A 20,368-nucleotide genomic window follows, 5' to 3' on the forward strand; every position below is an offset into this window, starting at 1 on the left:
CCACGTTATTCGGAGGTCCTATATGCCCGCATGGTACCACTCTGCTGGTCGATGTCTGAGCTTTTGTCTTGCTGCATCAATAACGTCCACATCATCCACGTACTGCTTCCTATGGAGTGTGTCCTTCATTGGGCCAAACAGATGAAAGTGGGAAAGTGAGAGATCCGAGCTGTAGGATGGAGAGGAGGAACAGTCCAGTGAAGTTTTATGAGCTCCTCTCGAGTACGCAGACTTGTGCGAGGCCTTGCGTTGTCATGGACGAGGAGAAGTTCTTTCGCATTTCTGTGGCGACGGACGCGCTGAAGTCATTTCTTAGATTTCCTGAGGTTGGCACGATACACTTCATGAGATGGTCGTTGCACCATGAGGGAGGACATCAAACAAAGGTCCAGAATACCGTTGCCATCACGACACCGACTGAAGGTGCGGCTTTCAACTACCACTTTCGAGGAGAGTGCTGTGGCGCCACCCCAAGGATCGCCTGGGGAAGGCACCCACGCTATTGCCAGGTGACGTTTGTAGTCGCGCCGCACAGCGTTAAGACGTGGGGTCGTGATGAGAGCTGCAGCTACCGCTACTGCAGAGTCACGCCTGGTAGCGGTGTCTGGCACCTAAGCACGACTCCGCGCAGCCATTTTCCTACCACTCTTGGCTCCGACTCCTGGGACACTGTACATTGTCACAGTATTAATAACAGGTCAACCATTTACACAATTTCGTGGTCCACCACGTCACGGTCGCTCTGTGTCCGGTAATAAAAGATGAACTATACACCTCGCAGATGACCTGAAAGAGAAATTCTTTCTGAGTACGTTTGTAAAATTTCTGGCCATAGGTCTGCCACGTTATCAAAGTGAAATTGTGTATTGCAAGTTTTCATTATAAAAACATTGAAATGCTACCCAGAATGTTAAATTACAAGATGTAACCGTTTCCTCGTACACGGAATTGAAAGTTGTGTTTATGCTGGCACTAGTCAGTACAATCCTTGTGGATATTATGCAGATTGCTGTTTATTGCCTTTTGCACTGCGTCTTTGGTAGCCTCAGTTAGGGCCTGTCTAGTGAGACAACTGGCCACTATAAGCAATAACTAACATCACCAGCAGCAGCATCGTTATTACGCCAACTTATACAGTGGGCTTGCGCAGATGTAGGCAGACTGCGCGAGTAGGTGAAAATTGTGAAAAATAAACTCACTACCTAGCTGTTGATGTTCCTGCCTGTTTTTGACAGCATTGTTTGGATGGTCATTCGGTCCGAAAAACGTGCTACCAAATTCTACACCGATGGTCATTAAAACGGCTGCTCCGTAAAAGGCCATACAACAAGCGTCAAACTACCATGAAGTGTACTGCATTTTTGTATATCCAAATGAAGAGCATTTCAGCGCAACCGCCGAAAATAGACTTGAGTACCACCACCTGCATTCTATCTACGAAGAAAGACTGCACAGCGGTTTGCTAATACGTAAATCACATTTGAATGTTGTTTGCGAAAAGAGAGTGTTGTTAATGGTATTAGTCTACCAGAACATCAGCCGGCACTCTTCGGCAGAGATGGTGGTCTGCCGAGCCTGAGGTTTGTCGTCTCGCAGTGGTGCTGCTTGCGCTCATCGGCATTCGACGAATATGACGAGAATATGGAATTGATGACCCCAGTAGGGTCATAACGCCGTTTAGGATCTCAGTGTCCCACGCGACTAGAGTTACAGATGACAGACATACATTGATCAGTCAGAACATAATGACCACCGATCCAACAGCCGGTATGTCCACGTTAGCATGGGTACAGCGGCGACGCGTCGTGGCATGGAAGCAATGAGGCCTCGGTAGGTTGCCGGAGGAGTTGGCACCACATCTGCGCATACAAGTCACCCAATTCCCGTAAATTCTGCGGAGAGCTCAGACACCACATCCCAGACGTATTCGATCGGGTTCAGACCTGGCGAATTAGGTATGGGGGGGGGGGGGGGGCGCAGCACATCAATTGGAACTCGCCAATGTGTTGCTCAAACTACTCTATTACACTCCTGGCCTTGTGACGTGGCGTATTATCTTGTTGAAAAATGTCACAGCCGTCGGGAAACATGACCATTGTAAGATACTCCTAGGCCGTCATGATGCCTTGAACGAGTTCCACTGGATAGTTGGTGCTAGCTCGAGCTGTAAACTCTACACGTATGCTAAGGAATAGATGCCTGTCTTTCTGGGGCATCAGGAATCCTGGCATCGGCCATCATGCCAGGTGGCCTTTGCTGTGGCTGGGTGGCGCCCGTGGGGAGAGCCCCTGATCAGAGTGGCTGGCATTAGGGCAGATGACCCATAATGAAGTGGACTAAGTCATCTCTTGCTGGTGACCATACGGCGCCAGCAGTCTCTAAGAAGGGCAAGATCGAGTACAATGCTGACAGATATGACCATAAATCGTTACCCTCCCACGCTACACCATGGAAGGAACTTAGGGATACAGAAAGAAGAGAGCCATATTCGCCTCAGTAAAGTCTGTGGCAGAATGGACGGGGACTCCTATCTACGGATTCTCAATTTTTTGTTAAATATCTTGAGGAGAAGTTTGAAGAAGTGACAGCGCTATCCAAGATGAGAAGCAGTGCGGTCTCCATTCAGACAGCATGTCCAGTGCAATCCCAGGCATTATTCGCTTGTAACTGGCTGCGTGATATTCCTGTCTCCGTCACTCCCACAAAAGCCTCAACATGGTCCAGGGGATTGTTTTCCATCGTGACCTCCTCTTGCAGTCTGACAACGAGCTCCGCACCAGTCTAGAGTGGCGGGGTGTCCATTTCATCTGGCGCATTTGCAGGGGACCCAAGGACAACATGGTTGCTACCTGTGCCTTCATCTTGGCCTTTGGGGGTGATTCATTGCCTGAAAAGGTCAAGGTAATGGTTTACAGCTGTGACTTTAAACCATACGTCCCTCCCCCTATGCGATGCTTTAAGTGCTGGAAATTTGGGCACATGGCTTCCCGCTGCACTTCCAGCGCCACATCTCGAGACTGCAGACATCCACTGCATCCATATACTCCATGTGCGCCTCCTCCCACTTGTATTCTGTGGAGAGCAGCACTCCCCCCTGCTCGCCAGACTGCACAGTATTCCAAAAGGAGCGGAAAAATCATGGAGTGCAAGACCCAGTACTGGTTGACTTAAACAGAGGCTAAATGTAAATTTGAATGATTGTACTCCGTTTGGTTGACGTCCACATATGCTGCAGCTATATTACCATCGCTATCACAAGTTGCACCACAGTCTGTCCCCCACGAACTGTGGGCACTCCAGGCATCCAGAATACATCCGCCACCTTGGTGGTAGAGGCAAAAAAATCTCCTTCCGTTGGTCCCAAAGTACCTACTTCAGGAGAAAAGCCCCCCTCCCCCCTGCCGGAGAAGCAACAGCCTCCTCTGGCTCCTCTCATGCAGAAGGGGTCCCTTGGGACCCTCTCTCCCAAGTTCTCCACTAATGCCACAGCAGACACTCTCCAGTGGCTAAAGGAGTCAAAAGCTTCTTGACATAGAGCCTCACGGTCTTCCTCCATGCCCGAAGCTACTTTGGAGAAGTCCCCGCCCCCTCCCTCCCCCCCCCCCCCAAGCAAGCACCTGAAACGAGAGGGCAAGCAAGCAAATAAGTCTGCTAAGAAAAAGGACCCTCAGGTGGCCCCAACACCACCACTCCCTACCAATTCTGCATCTGAGGATGAGGTGGAGATATTAGTGTCCCCTGAAGACGTGGATCTCACTGAAGCCTCATTCACAATGGGAATGGATACAAATACTCAATCGGTGGCAGCAGGTACCCTGAGGCGTAACATGCTTCTTTGCATGCTCCATGTCTTCCCAGCCTCACGATAACCTCATACTCTAGTGGAATTGCGGTGGTTTTTTCCACCACCTAGCTGAGCTATGGCAACTATTAAGCTTTACACCTGCTTTCTGCATTGCCCTCCATGAAATACAAACCCCTGCCATAAGCAGCCATAGGGGATATTATAAGAACCGTAACGACTATAACAGTGTCCGATAGTCCTGTACTCGGTATGCAGTGAACCTGTGCACCTTCAAAACCCTCTTGAGGCTGTGGCTGTCAGGATAAGGACGACGCAGGAAATAACTATCTGCAATGTATATCTTCCTCCAGATGGTGCAGTACCCCTGAAATCATTGGCTGCTCTGACTCATCACACTAAACCATTCCTACTTCTGGGAGATTTTAACGCTCATAACCCCTTGTGCAGTTGCATCGTGGTTACTGGTCAAGGTAGAGAGATCTAAACTGCTCTGTCTCAACTCGACCTCCGCCTCTTAAATACTGGAGCCTCCACATATTTCAGTGTGGCTCATGGCACTTAGTCAGCCATTGATTTATCCGTCTGCAGCCCAAGGCTTCTCCCATCTATCCACGAGATAGCCCACGATTACGTGTGTGGTAGTGACCACTTTCCCATCTTCCTGTCACTCCCCCAGTGCCATTCCCCCAGACGTCTACCAAGATGGGCTTTAAACTAAAGTCAGATCGGGAAGCTTTCACTTCTGCTGTTATCGCTGAATCTCCCCCACATGGTATCATCGTTGTGGTAGTTGAGCGGGTCACTAGAACGATCCTTTCTGCGGCGTAAAAGTCAGTACCTTGGTGGTCGCTGGAAGTCGCTGAGGCCATTAAACAGCGTCGGTGAGCCCTACAGCGGCACCCGTTCTGGAGCAACTAATAAATCCTATATTGCTCCGTTCCCGCGTTCGCCAGCTTATAAAAAGACGGAAAAAGGAATTTTGGGAGAGGTTCGTGTCGATCATTGGGTACCATACGTCACCTTCCGAAGTCTGGACGAAGATCAGACGTGTTTGTGGGTACCAGACCCCGACAGTTGCCACTGCCATTAACATCAATGGCGTGTTATCTATGACGCAAACGCAATTGCCGAACACTTTGCTGAGCGCTATGCTCGAAACTCCTCGTCGGAGAATTATCCCCCGACATTTCGCATAGTCACATGGAGGATGGAGAGAAAGCCCTCTCGTTTACTGAACGTCACAGTGAACCCTATAATGCTCCATTTACAGTGTGGGAGCTCCTCAGCGTCCTAGCACATTGCCCCTCACAGCTCATGGGAAAGACAGGATCCACAGTCAGATGATCAAACATCTCTCGTCTGACTGAAAGCGACATATCCTCGTCATCTTCAACCAGATCTGTTGCAATGAAGTCTTCCAAACACAATGGCGGGAGAGCACCATCATTCCACTGCTCAAACCCGGCAAATACCGCTATATGTGGATAGCTATCGGCCCATCAGCCTCACCAATGTTCTTTTTAAGCTGTTCGAACGTATGGTGTATCGGCGCTTGTGTTTGGTTTTGGAGTCACGTGGCCTAGTGGCTCCATGCCAGGGCGGTTCCCACGAGGGTCGCTCTACCACTGATAATCTTGTGTCCCTCGAGTCTGCCATCCGAACAGCCTTTTCCAGACGCCAACACCTGGTTGTTATCTTTCTTGGTTTACGAAAATATTACGACACGACCAGGCGACATTATACCCTTGCCGCATTATATGAGTGGGGTCTTCGGGGCCCTCTCGCAATTTTTATCCAAAATTTCCTATCGCTCCGTACTTACCGTGTCCAAGTTGGTGCCTGGCATAGTTCCCCCCCCCCCCTCCCCCCCATATCCAGGAGAATTGGGCCCTGTGGGGCTCTGTATTGAGTGTATCTCTATTTTTAGTGGCCATCAACGGTCTAGCAGCAGCTCTTGGACCGTGCGTCTCATCTTCTCTGTATGCGGACGACTTCTGCATTCGTACTGCTCCTCCAATACTGGTGTAGCTGAGCAACAGGGAGCTATCCACAAGGCGCAGCTATGGGCTCTAGCCCACGGCTTCCAGTTTTCAGCCGCGAAATCGTGTATCACGCACTTCTGTCAGCGTCCTGCCGTTTATCCAGAACCAGAACTTTACCTTAATGACGTTCCACTGCAATGGAGACATATCGATTCTTAGGACTAGTTTTCTACACCCGATTGACGTGGCTTCATCATCTTCGTCAGCTGAAGCGGAAGTACTGGCAGCACCTAAATGCCCACCGCTGCCTGAGCAACACCAACTGGGGTGCGGATCGCTCTACGCTGCTGGAGCTCTACAGAGCCCTTTTTCAATCCCGCCTTGACTATAGGAGTCTGGTTTATGGTCCGGTGGCGCCCTCAGCGTTGTGTTTACTCGACCCAGTGAACCATTGTGGCGTTAGACTGCCAATGGGAGCTTTTAGGATGAATTGGGTGACCAGCGACCTGGGTGAGCCCCCCCCCCCCCCCCCCCCCCCTGCGGGTTCGGAGGTAAGAATAGGCCCGCGGTATTCCTGCCTGTCGTAAGAGGCGACTAAAAGGAGTCTCAACCTTTTCGGCCTTACGTGATGGTCCCCTCTCGGGTTTGACCTCCATCTTTCTAAATTGTTCCGAAGAGCGAGCCACTTGGGGAAGGGCGCCTTACATGGTGCACTGTATTTGTCGTGCATTGAGACCTTTAGCCTGCTTTCTCGTCGTTGCAATGGTGTCCCGCTTGTTTTCCATCTCTTGGGCGAGGATACGTCCCTGGGTGCGATTACCATGCTGCACTGTGCAGTGTTGCTTTTAGCTGCGACGACGACCTCATACGTTTTTGCACCTAAGATCCAGCATGGTAGCCAGTCCGTTGTGGTGGGGCCGCCATGTACCCTGTTGGTTGTAGCCCCCTGACAACACAGGGATCGCTCTACTGATGCCTGCGCCGTTAACTCCCCACGTATGCCAAGGAGTAGATGCCCATCTCCCTGGGGCATCGGGATTCCCAGCAATGGCCATCCTGCCAGGTGGCCTTTGCTGTGACTGGGTGGCGCCCGTGGGGAGGGCCCTTGGTCGGAGTGGGTGGCATCAGGGTGGATGACACGCAATGAAGCGTGGCACATCTTCTCTTGCTTGTGACCAGCCACCAGCAAAGCGTTCGAGGGCCCATTTTAAAGGCAACATTTATGACCCCAAATCGTTCCCCTCCCTCGCCACACCATGGGAGGAACAAAAGGCTATGAATGAGAGCGACAGGTATTCGCCCCGGTATCTCGTCTGTACCAGAGCTGACGGGGAATCGTTTGTGTCTGTGAAGCCTCAGTTCTTTGTCGAACATTTAGAGGACAAGTTCGGGGAGGTGGAGGGCTTGTCCGAGATGCGATCAGGGTCAGTCTTAATAAAAACAGCATCCTCTGCCCAGTCACGAGCCTTGCTCGCTTGTACGAAGCTGGGGGATGTATCTGTTACTATCACCCCACATAAATAATAATAATAATAATAATAATAATAATAATAATAATAATAATATGGTCCAGGGAATTATTTTTCACAGAGATCTCCTTTTACAGTCCGATGACGAGCTGCGCACCAACTTAGAGCGACGAGGGGTCCATTTCGTCCGGCGCGTCCACCGGGGTTCGAGGCATCACCAAGTTGCAACCGGTGCCTTCATCTTGGCCTTCGAGGGTGACACGTTACCTGAGAAGGTCAAGGTGATGGTATACCGTTGTGATGTCAAGCCCTATATCCCTCCCCCGATGTGGTGCTTCAAGTGTTGGAAGTTTGGCCATATGTCTTCTCGCTGTGCTTCCAGCCTCATTTGTCGCGATTGTGGTCGACCGTCCCATCCTGATACTCCATGTGCCATGCCTCCCATCTGTGTCTACTGCGGGGACCACCACCCCCCTTGCTCACTGGACTGTAAGATTCTCCAGAAGGAGCGGAAAATAATGGAATATAAGACAGTGGATAGGCTGACCTACACTGAGGCTAAGCGTAAGTTTGAACGACTGCATCCAGTACGACTGACGTCCACTTATGCCGCCACTGTCGCTCCTGTTGCAGTTCCTATAGCTGCACCACACACCGTTAGCTGTCAGAGCCAGAGAACCGCACCTGCCCCCTTGATGGTGGGGGGTACTAAACTCCCTGTTGCTCCTGCTCCACCTACTTCAGGAGCAACACCCCCTCCAACCATCGGGGACGTCAGTTCCCCCTTCCCAGCCGGAGAAGCGTAAGACTTCTTCGGCTCCTCTCGCCAGGAAGGGGTCCCTTGGGGACCTCCCTTCGCAAGTTCCGACCAGTACCAAAGCCGACAGCCGCAAGTGGCTCAAACACCCGCCAGTCCCTGGTTGTAGGGACACACGGTCGTCGTCTGTCCCTGAGACTGACCCAGTGACGGCTTCCCAGCCTGAACCACCGAAGGCACAGCGACAGAAACAGAAGAAGAAGAAAGTCTCCAAGGCTAACGACATTGCGGTGGCACCCATCCCACCGCTTCCTACAAGCTCTGCGTCGGAAGATGAGGTGGAGATTCTGGCGTCCGCTGAGGACCTCGATCTCGCCGGTCCCTCCAACGCCATGGAAAGCACTAGCGCAGGTGCTCAGAGGCAGCAGGTGACCCAGTGGCGTAATCTGCCTTCCCAGTCCCGTCACGCCTTTCTCAGCCATGGCCAATACCATCCTCCAGTGGAACTGCAGCGGTTTCTTCCACCATCTAGCTGAGCTCCGCCAGCTTATCAGCCTTCATCCTTTCCTCTGCATTGCTCTGCAGGAAACTTGGTTTCCAGCAATGCGAACCCCCACCCTCCGTGGCTATTGGGGTCATTATAAGAACCGAGCAGCTTATGAAAGGGTGTCTAGTGGCGTCTGCATCTATGTCCTTAACTCTCTTCACAGCGAGTATGTCCCTCTACAAACGGCTTTAGAGGCTGTCGCTGTTAGGGTGTGGACGCCACAGGCTGTTACCGTCTGCAGTCTTTACCTTCCACCGGATGGTGATGGTGATGTCGCGCAACATGAGCTGGCTATGCTGCTGGCCCAATTGCCGCCACCTTTCTTGTTACTGGGCGATTTCAATGCCCACAACCCTCTATGGGGTGGGACTGTCTCCGATGACCGCGGTCGTGCCATGGAGCATTTGTTGGCTCAGCTCGACCTTAGCCTCTTGAACACCGGTGCTCCCACGCATTTCAGTGTGGCCCATGGCTCGTTCTCGGCCATCGATCTCTCTCTTTGCAGCCCTGGACTTGTCCCATCCCTCCACTGGAGGGTGCATCCTGACCTGTGTGGTAGTAACCATTTTCCCATCTATTTGTCACTGCCCCAGTGGCATTCTTCTGGGCGCCTGCCCCACTGGGCTCTCCACAGGGCTGACTGGCCGGCTTTTACTTCCGCTGCAACCATTGAGTCTCCCCCACAGGGTGACATTGAGGAGGTGGTCCGTGTCTTAACCACGTCAATCATCCCCCGCTCTTCTGGTCTCCCTCGGAGGAAGGCTGTACCCTGGTGGTCGCCGGCGATTTCTGAGGCTATTCGCGACCGTAGGCGGGCAGTCCAGCGTCATAGGCGGCACCCATTTCTAGAGACCCTCATCGCCTGTAAGAGGCTCCGTGCCTTGGCCCGTCGTCTTATTGCACGGCGTAAGCAGGAGTGCTGGGAGAGGTATGTCTCATCCCTGGGCTCCCGTGTCTCCCCCTCGCTCGTGTGGTCCCGGATCCGGCGGATTTATGGATACCAGACCCCTATGGGTGTCCCTGGGATCTCCTTGGACGGCGCTGTCTGCACGGACGCTGCCGCCATTGCTGAACACCTTGCTGCGCACTTTGCTAAGAGCTCTGCGACTGCAACTTATCCCCCCTCCTTTCGCTCTCTCAAGGAGCGAGCCGAGCAGACGCCGTTATCATTCCACACGCGTCGTTCTGAAAAATACAATGCTCCTTTCAGCGAGAGGGAATTCCTCGCTGCCCTCGCCGATTGCCCTGATACAGCACCAGGACCAGACTGCATCCACGCGCAGATGCTGAAGCATCTCTCCAGGGACTGCCAGAGACACATCCTCACCATCTTTAACCGCATTTGGAGCGAGGGCGTGTTCCCGTCGCAACGGCGAGAGGGTCTTATTGTTCCCATCTTGAAACCCGGTGCGGACCCACTGGCGGTGGGCAGCTATCGTTCCATTACCCTCACCAACGTTTTGTGCAAATTCCTCAAACGTATGGTGGGGCGGCGTTTGTGTTGGGTCCTTGAGTCGCGCGGTCTCCTTGCTCCATCCCAGGGTGGCTTCCGTCGGGGCCGGTCTGCTGCGGACAATTTGGTGCGGCTGGAAGCTGCTATCCGTACGGCCTTTGCCCGACGTCAGCATCTCGTTGCTGTATTTTTTGATCTGCTGAAGGTGTATGACACCACATGGAGGCATCACATCCTTGCTACGTTGCATGAGTGGGGTCTTCGTGGTCGGCTCCCGACTTTTCTTCAAACCTTTCTATTGCGCCGCTCTTTCCAGGTGCAAGTCGGTGCCGCCTCTAGTTCATCTTATACACAGGAAAATGGGGTCCCGCAGGGCTTGGTGTTGAGCGTCTTATTTCTAGTGGCCATTAATGGTCTGGCTGCAGCTGTGGGGTCGCCGGTGTCTCCTTCTTTGTATGCCGACGACTTCTGCATCTGCTTTAACTCCACGGCTATGGGAGTCGCCGAACGCAGGTTGCAAGTAGCCGTTCGCAAGGCAGCATCATGGGCTCTGACTCGTGGTTTTCAGTTCTCTGCAGCCAAGACTCGAGTTATGCACTTCTGCAGGCGTAGGACAGTCCACCCTCATCCTGAACTTTACCTCGACGGCCACCTGCTTGAAGTGGTGGACACTTGCCGCTTCTTAGGACTCGTCTTTGATGCCCGGCTCATATGGGTTCCTCATATTACTCAGCTGAAGCAAAAGTGCTGGCGGCACCTCAACGCCCTCCGCTGCCTGAGCCACACATCTTGGGGTGCGGATCGCTGCACGCTGTTGCGATTGTACAGAGCCCTTGTGCAGTCCAGGCTTGATTATGGGAGCCTGGCCTATGGGTCTGCATCACCCTCAGTGTTGACATTGTTAGACCCCATACACCACTGTGGGGTTCGGCTTGCAACTGGCGCTTTTCGTACGAGCCCCGTGGATAGTCTACTGGTGGAGGCCGGGGTTCCCCCGCTGCGGATTCGCCGCCATCGACTGCTCGCCGACTATGCTGTCCACGTGTATTGCTCGCCAGGCCATCCCAATCGTCGCCTGCTTTTCCCTGTCATGGTCCTCCATCTGCCCAAACGGCGACCTAGGTCTGGGCTTTCCATAGCTATCCGCGTCCAGTCCCTGCTGTCGGAACTGGGGTCATTTCCTCTTCTGCCTCCCTTCCGGGTCCGTGCACCTACGCCTCCCTGGTGTTCTCCCCGTTCGTCCGTCCGTCTGGACTTGGCACAGGGACCCAAGGACTGGGTTCCGCCTGTGGCCCTCCGTCGCCGTTTTCTTGCGCTCCTCGCCTCATTTTCAGGCTGTGAGACTGTCTACACTGATGGTTCCCTGGTTGATGGTCGCACTGCCTACGCTTTTGCTCACGTTGCCCATGTTGAACAGCGCTCCTTGCCGGCTGGCTGCAGTATTTTTACTGCAGAGCTGGTGGCCATATTGCGCGCTCTTGAGCATATGCGTTCCTGCTCAGGTACGTCCATCGTCATCTGCAGTGACTCCCTGAGCAGCCTCCAGGCCATTGACCACTGCTATACCTCTTCTCCTCTGGTGTCCTCTATTCAGGAGTCTGTTTCCGCCATTACCCGTTCTGGTCGTTCGGTGGTCTTTGTTCGGACGCCAGGTCACGTTGGCATCCCGGGGAACGAACGTGTTGACAGGCTGACCAAAGGGGCGATCGACGCCCCAGCTTTGGAGATCGGCCTCATGGCTCGCGATCAGCAGTTGGTGATGCGCCGTAAGGTGCTTGGGATGTGGACTGCTGAGTGGCGTGGCATGACATCCCCGAGTAAACTGCGGGCTGTTAAGGAGACGACCGATGTGTGGCACTCCTCCCTGCGGGCTTCTCGCAGGGACTCTGTCATCCTGTGTCGGCTCCACATCGGCCATACCTACCTGACGCACGGCCATCTTTTGCGTCAGGAGGATCCCCCCCTGTGTCGGTGTGGGTCCCGGCTGACGGTCGCCCACATTTTGTTGGAGTGTCCCCGACTGCGCACCCTCCGGCAGTCTTTTAATCTCCCGGGCACTTTGCCTTTGGTTTTATGCGACGATGCCTCCATGGCTGACGACGTTTTAAATTTTATCCGTGGTAGTCCTAGTTATGGTTCCATTTAGGGAGGTCCTGCACCTTTCCGTTTCTGTGTCTCTTGTCCTCGAGTGTCTCGTCATTGGTTGCTGTTTTGGTGTGTAGTCGGATGGTTGACTCTTTCCCTTTTTTTTTTGTTCTCGTGGTCAGTCAACCAGTCTCCGGCCATCTTCTTTTCTTCTGTTTCTTTCTGTCTGGTGTTCATCTGTACTCTTCTTGTCTGTAGTGTTTGTTGCCGCATTTGTGTTCTTTTAGTGCCTGGGGGGGAGTCTCCTTCCCCCTGGGGTTTTACCTGCTCCGCAAATTATCGTCTCGCCTGTTTTTGAAAAGGGGGACTGATGACCTCTGTTTAGTCCCCCTTAAACATCCCAACAACCACCACCATCTGGGTGACGCCAGAGTCCCTCCATTGAAGGTTAGGCGTTCACAACTACTCGCCAGTTACGTTGCACAGATTAGTAGTTGTCCAGAGCATCCGAATTGCCGTGTTCTTTGCCCACCTACGGTGGTTCATCTCCCGAATCGGAGAACCAGGTCAGGGCTTACAATTGCGGTTCGCGTACGATCTCTTCTGTCTGAAGTGGAGTCCTTGCCTGTACCATCTATGCTCGAGTTCCATTCCCGTAAACCTCCATGATGTACACTTAGGCCAATCCTTTTCCTGGACCTTTCACAAGGTCCTAAGGACTCAGTTACCCCTGAATCTCTCCCTGCCACTTTCTCTCGATTCTTGACATGTACTGGGACCATGAAGTGGTTTACACCGGCAGCTCGATGGCTGATGGTCACGTTGGCTTCACGTAAGTTCATGGAGGACATACTGAACTGCACTCCTTGCCAGATGGCTGGAGTGTTTTCACTGCAGAGCTGGCGGCCGTTTCTCGTGCTCTTGAGCACATTTGCTGATGCTCTGGCGAGTCGTTTCTTCTCTGTACGGTCTCCGTGATCAGTCTACAAGGTATCGACCAGTACTGCCCCCGCCATCCTTTGGTAGCGACCAACCAGGAGCCCATCCATCCCCTGCAACGATCCAGTCGTTCCGTGGTGTTTGTGTGGACCCCAGGCCACGTCGGAATCCCAGGAAATGTAGTTGCCGAGAGGCTGGCCAAACAACCTACACGGAAACCGCTTCTGGAGTTTGGCATCCCCGATTATTATTACGCCGCAAGGTTTTTTTAGGTTTGGGAGATCGAATGGCATAATCTCATTATGCACAGCAAATTGCGTGTCATTAAGGAGACTACGAATGTGTGGAAGTCCTCCATGCAGGCCTCTCGCAGGGATTCTGTGGTTCTCTGCCGGCTCCGCATTGGCCATACGTGGCTAACACATGGCTACCTCCTCTGTCGCGAGGACCCACCTTGGTGTCAATGTGGCTCACATATGACTGTCGTCCACATCTTGCTGGGCTGCCCACTTTTAGCCCCTCTGCGGCTGACTTTTAACCTTCCCAGCACCCTACCTTCGGTGTTGGGCGACAGTGCCTCAATAGCAGATTTAGTTTTACGTTTTATTCGTGAGGGGGGTTCTTATCGTACCTTCTAAGGGTGGACTTTCAGCCTTCCCTCTGAGGTCGCCACCCTCCCTCCATTTTAACTCTGTCGCACTTACTTTGCATTTGTCTGTCTTTTTCTTTTCGCTACATGTGTTCATCTTGCCTTGTCTTTTTGGGGTGGACATTTTAATATGTTGCAGAATGGCTGTCTCACCCTCTTTTATTATTGTTATCAGCCAGCCCAGACCATCTGCTCTATGGTTTTAATACCTGCTTCTACTTTTTCTTGTGTTACTTTTTTCCCCCGTTTTTTGTTCGTTCCATTCGTTTCATTTTTTTTGGTATGGTTCCCTTCTCCCCCCTTTTACTTTGTCAGACGTGCTTCGGGTGTTTTTGTACCTTCAGCCTTGCTTGCGGTAGGAAAAAGCGACTCATGACCCTGTAGGTGGTCCCTTTATACCCCAAACCAACCAACCAACCAACCAGCCGATGTATTTACCGCTAGTCTCACAAGGGGAAGGCCTCAGACACGGGCAACCGATTCGGCTCATATTTGGCAGATCGCTTGTGTACAACCTAAAACGAAGGAATCTAAGATATTTTGGGTCAATACCCCAGCGTTTTTGAGAAAATCGCCCCTAAAGGTTAGGACGAGCAATCGACTTAAAATTGGCGGGATCGATAGATAATTGTAAATAGAGCATTTTTCATCATCAGGTATGGGGGCCGAAAACGCATACTTTTCCAGAAATCGAGGTAAGAAACTTTTACAACTGCCGCTTCTGTACCCACATGGTAAACGCTTTTCGCCGACAGCAGCGATAGTCGTCGGCGCGGTAGCTCAGCGTGTTCGGTCAGAGGGTTAGCGGCCCTCTGTAGTAAAAAACTGCGTGAACGGCTCAACACTAAACTTGAACGGGTGTCAAGGGACATCCGCACCGAACAAATGAATCGAACAAAACGGGAACAATAAAAAAAATAGCGCAACGGCCAAGGTAACTGTCTGGGATTCGGAGAACCCGGGTTTGAATCTTGAAGAAACCTAGCGGATGTTCTTCTTTACGTTTGTATTTTTCCATATCTCAGTTGATAGGGATAGGAGGGTTAATAAGGTAAGTAAATCAATAAAGAATGATAATATTAAGGTAGCCAAATAAATTTCTCAAACGCTGAGAAACAAAACTGCCTGCTTCCGGTAGGCGCTGATAATGTATCTGTCTTGCAACACTTTTACAAACCAAAACACAGCGTCGGTAACTTCCCGCTTGCTATCGTCTGTGACAGGCTCCCAACTATATATTACAGCGCGAGTCGAAGGGTGTACATCCACCATTATTCAGGTTATGCACCTGAAAGATAAGACATCAAACAATAACTAGTTACTAAGGCATAAACAGACGAGCTACTGACTACAAACTACATACGGTACTCGTCATATGTTACTTACGGAAGACCACTGTATTCATTCACAAAACGTATTTCATTCGGCGCATTGACGATGGAAAAATCACTACATGTATCCGCGAGGTTCGCGGTAGCCTAATGACGGAAAACAATTCTTTCCGATTGACTTCTATTAGGCTCATACTGGACACCTTCACTCTTCCAGGTGCACAACTATGATACGAGGAAGAGGCAACCGGGACAACATTAACTCTCCCCGCGTGCATTCCGTCCCGTGCCTCGCTGTAAACAAGCGTCGCGCAGTTGGCTATCTGTGATCCCTCGTGAGGAATTCGCAGCACTCTTACTCGGAGTTGTTTTTATGTGACAAGGCTTAAAAGTTTAATACTTTACTAACTCGTGGCGTTTGGGAAATTAGTTTGCCTACCTCATTATTATCATTACTTATTGATTGACTTACCTTATTAAGCCTCCTATCCCTATCAATTGAGATATGGAAAAATACAAAAGAAAAGAATAACATCCGTTAGGTTTCTTCCAGATTCCAACCCGGGTTTTCCGATTCCCAGCCAGTTACCTTGGACGCTGTGCTATCGGCACTGTCGGCGAAAAACGTTTACCATGTGGATACAGAAGCGGCAGTTGCAAAAGTTTCTTTCCTCGATTTCTGGAAAAGTTTGCGTTTGCGGAACCCATACCTGATGATGAAAAGTGCTCTATTTACAATTATCTATCGATCCCTTCAATTTTGAGTCAATTGCTCATTATAACCTTTAGGGGCGATTTTCTCAAAATTGGGGGGTTGTTGACCAAAAATATCTTAGAGTCCTTCGTTTTAGGTTGTACACAAGCGACCTGCCAAATATGAACCCAATCGGTTGGCCGTGTCTGAGGCCTTCCCCTTGTAAGTCGATGATGGCACTCACAGATTTCTTCTCTATCCTGTCATCTTTCTACGGTTTTTTTTTTCAAAACAACAAAATTTTATTTATATTTCAACCACGAATTATTATTATTTTAAAAAGTATTATCCTTTGTCAAATGTTGTAGATAAAGACAAAATGTACTACCTTCTTTAAAATATCAGGTAATCGGTCTTCAAATTTGCGATGAATAAATTGTAGGGAGACTGGCACGCGATTACTCTCTGCCAGCTACTGTTGAACGACACTGGCGTAGAGATGAAGCAGCGTGGAATGACATACCCATATCTTTTATCCACGCTCGTTTCGACTCTATGCTCTGCCGGATTAGAGGCATTGTTGCTACCAAAGGTGGCAACTCTGTGTACTGTATTTCGCTCCCTTTATCCTCCCGAGTCACCTACTGGTTATGCTATAAACACACAGCCAGTAAAATTTGGTTTTTTGCTGTCCTTCCTGGTGTTACAATTTTAACGGCTAGCAGAGAAATAATGTCGCAGTATTTGAGTGAAGCTGAAGAAAAAAAAGAGCCTTTTTCTGTTAACGAGATTCAGAAAAACTGAATAAGGTTGGTTAACTTATCTACTGTTGATAGTTAGTAGTCAATATGCCCGTCCACAATGGTAATGACACTGCTAGCCACACGGAAAATGATTTAAATCCAAATAGAGGTGTTTTGCAGGATATGCTTCCTGCAACCACTTTAGAAGGAAAACAAAGACAGAGGTTGAGATGGTCAGATGAAGTTAACCGACACCTCATGTTCTGTTATTACCAAGCAACAAACTTAGGAATCAACACAACTGGATACAGATCACAAGTATAAACAACATTTATTACCAGATACCTAGAATTAAAATTTTTAACAGAACAACAACTAGCTGATCAGATCCGTGTAATAATAAAAAATAACAGGATACCCCAGTGAGAATTAGAAAACATCAAACAACAAGTACAAAAATTACTGGAACAAAATAATGTGCAATCAGAAGAAGAAGAAGAAGAAGAAGAAGAAGAAGAAAATACAGTAATGGCCCAAACATCCCAGAGCAAACAAACCAAGAACAACACGCATCAATTAAACAATCAGAGGAAAACGAAATCTTAAGACAGCCACCAGAACAAGCATAAATAGAACACAAAGTGACACACATGTTAGATATAGAAGAAAATTTTCAGCTGACATATATAGAATACAAAGACACAAATACAGACATTAGACCATTGTTACATAGACCACCAAATAACCCACAAGTCGAAACAACAATAACAACTATCAACACAATCATACACAACAAAATAAATGAAAATACAACTATGGAAGACTTACAACTACTCGTTTATATAGGAGCACTCACTACACTAAATATACACGCTAGGCGGAGGTCAGAACCAACCAACACACACAAGAAACCCACAAAACCAACATGGCAACACAGGCTACAGATCAGAATAGAAAAACTGAGTTAAGACATCAGACAGTTAACACAATTTATAAGAAATGAAATGTCATAAAAAACGAAAAAGGTTCGGTAAAATCACACAACAAGAAGCAATAGACCAATTCGATGAAAAGAAGCAGAAATTACAAGCATTGGCCAAACGACTTAGAAGATACAAAAAAAGTGCAAATAGAAGGAAACAAAACCAAACATTCATCACAAACCAAAAGAAATTTTACCAGACAATAGATAACACACACATTAAAATAGAAATCCACCAAACATAACAGACATGGAACACTTCTGGAGCAACATATGGTCAAACCCGGTACAACATAACAGGCATGCACGGTGGATACAAGCAGAAACAGACACATACAAGATGATACCACAAATGCCTGTAGTGATAATTTTGCAACATGAAGTCACCCAAGCAATTAATTCTACTCACAATTGGAAAGCCCCTGGAAAACATAAATAGCAAATTTCTGGCTAAAGAAATTCACCTCAACACATTCACATGTAACTAAATTATTTCACCGGTACATTGCAGACCCATACACATTCCCTGATACACTTACACATGGAATAACTTATCTGAAACCTAAAGATCAAGCAGACACAGCAAACACAGCTAAATATCGCCCCATAACATGCCTACCAACAATATACAAAATATTAACTTCAGTCATTAAACAGAAATTAATGACACATACAACACAGAACAAAATTATAAATGAAGAACAAAAAGTCTGTTGCAAAGGAGCACGAGGGTGTAAAGAGCAACTGATAATAGATGCAAAGGTGACATATCACGCTAAAACTAAACAAAGGTCGCTACACTACGCATACATTGATTACCAAAAAGCTTTTGATAGTGTACCCCCACTCATGGTTACTACAAATATTGGAAATATACAAAGTAGATCCTAAATTGATCCAGTTCCTAAACATAGTAATGAAAAATTGGAAAACCACACTTAATATCCAAACAAATTCAAACAATATCACATCACAGCCAATACAGATTAAGCGTGGAATATACCAAAGAGAGTCATTAAGTCCTTTCTGGTACTGCCTTGCTCTGAACCCACTATCCAACGTGCTAAATAATACAAATTATGGATACAATATTACTGGAACATACCCACACAAAATCACACATTTGCTATACATGGATGATCTAAAACTACTGGCAGCAACAAATCAACAACTCAACCAATTACTAAAGATAACAGAAGGATACAGCAATGATATAAGTATGGCTTTTGGAACAGACAAATGTAAGAAAAATAGCATAGTCAAGGGAAAACATACTAAACAAGAAGATTACATATTGGATAACCACAGCGACTGCATAGAAGCGATGGGAAAAACAGATGCCTATAAATATCGAGGATACAGGCAAAAAATAGGAATAGATAATACAAATATTAAAGAAGAACTAAAAGAAAAATACCGAAAACAGAATTGACAGCAAGAAACATGACCAAAGCTATAAATACTTATGCTATACCAATATTGACCTACTCATTTGAAGTAGTGAAATGGAGTAACACAGACCTAGAAGCACTGAATACACTTACACGATCACAATGCCACAAATATAGAATACATCACATACATTCAGCAACAGAAAGATTCACATTAAGCAGAAAGGAAGGAGGAAGGGGATTTATCGACATAAAAAACCTACATTAGGGACAGGTAGACAATTTAAGAAAATTCTTTATAGAACGAGCAGAAACTAGCAAAATATACAAAGCAATCACTCATATAAATACATCGGCTACACCACTGCAATTTCATAACCACTTCTACAACCCTTTAGATCACATAACATCAACAGATACGAAGAAAGGAAATTGGAAAAAAAACACTACATGGCAGGCACCCGTATCATCTAACACAGCCATACATCGATCAAGACGCATCCAACACATGGCTAAGAAAAGGCAATATATACAGTGAGACGGAAGGATTCATGATTGCAATACAGGATCAAACAATAAACACCAGATATTAGAACAAGCATATTATTAAAGATCCCAATACCACAACAGATAAATGCAGACTTTGCAAACAACAAATAGAAACAGTAGATCACATCACAAGCGGATGTACTATACTAGCAAATACAGAATACCCCAGAAGACATGACAATGTAGCAAAAATAATACATCAACAACTTGCCTTACAACATAAACTAATGAAACAACACGTTCCCACATACAAGTATGCACCACAAAATGTACTGGAGAATGATGAATACAAATTATACTGAAACGGAACCATTATAACAGATAAAACAACACCACATAACAAACCTGACATCATACTCACCAATAAAAAGAAGAAATTAACACAACTAATCGAAATATCCACACCCAATACAACAAATATACAGAGGAAAACAGGAGAAACAATTGAAAAATACATCCACATGGCTGAGGAAGTCAAGGACATGTGGCATCAGGATAAAGTTGACATTATACCAATTATACTATCAACTACAGGAGTCATACCACACAATATCCACCAGTACATCAACGCAATACAGCTACATCCAAACGTATATATACAACTACAGAAATCTGTAATTATTGATACATGTTCAATTACCCGAAAGTTCCTAAATGCAATGTAACATATACCGTACAGTTAAAAGGAAGTCACGCTTGATCAAGGTCCGCCTCACATTCCATTTTTGACCAGACATAACGTCTGAGAAAAGAAAGAATAATAATATAATAGCAGGAAAACGATCTTTTGGTCTTGCTGTCTCTAGGGAAAAGATCCTGAGGTCTGCATGTAATTCTGTTTATAAAATCTAGGTTAGTCTGTTCAATCAATTTACGTTAGAATGATCCTTTATCATTGGTAAAAGATGCATTTCGCAGAGGAGACCAGAACAGTAATATATCGATGCTGAATCGGCGTCTGTGGCTGGTGATCCGTTTGAAAACGGTACATA

The 20,368-nt window shown here is 48.1% G+C and overlaps 1 long non-coding RNA gene across 1 annotated transcript in view; it reads left to right on the forward strand.

Moving 5' to 3' along the window:
- Nucleotides 1-20,368, forward strand: part of LOC124605697 — a 341,780-nt gene that overhangs the window by 87,900 nt on the left and 233,512 nt on the right. The window lies entirely within an intron of this gene.

The sequence above is a fragment of the Schistocerca americana genome, chromosome 3 (genome assembly GCF_021461395.2).
Source record: "Schistocerca americana isolate TAMUIC-IGC-003095 chromosome 3, iqSchAmer2.1, whole genome shotgun sequence".
In the NCBI taxonomy this organism is placed as follows: Eukaryota; Metazoa; Arthropoda; class Insecta; order Orthoptera; family Acrididae; genus Schistocerca; species Schistocerca americana.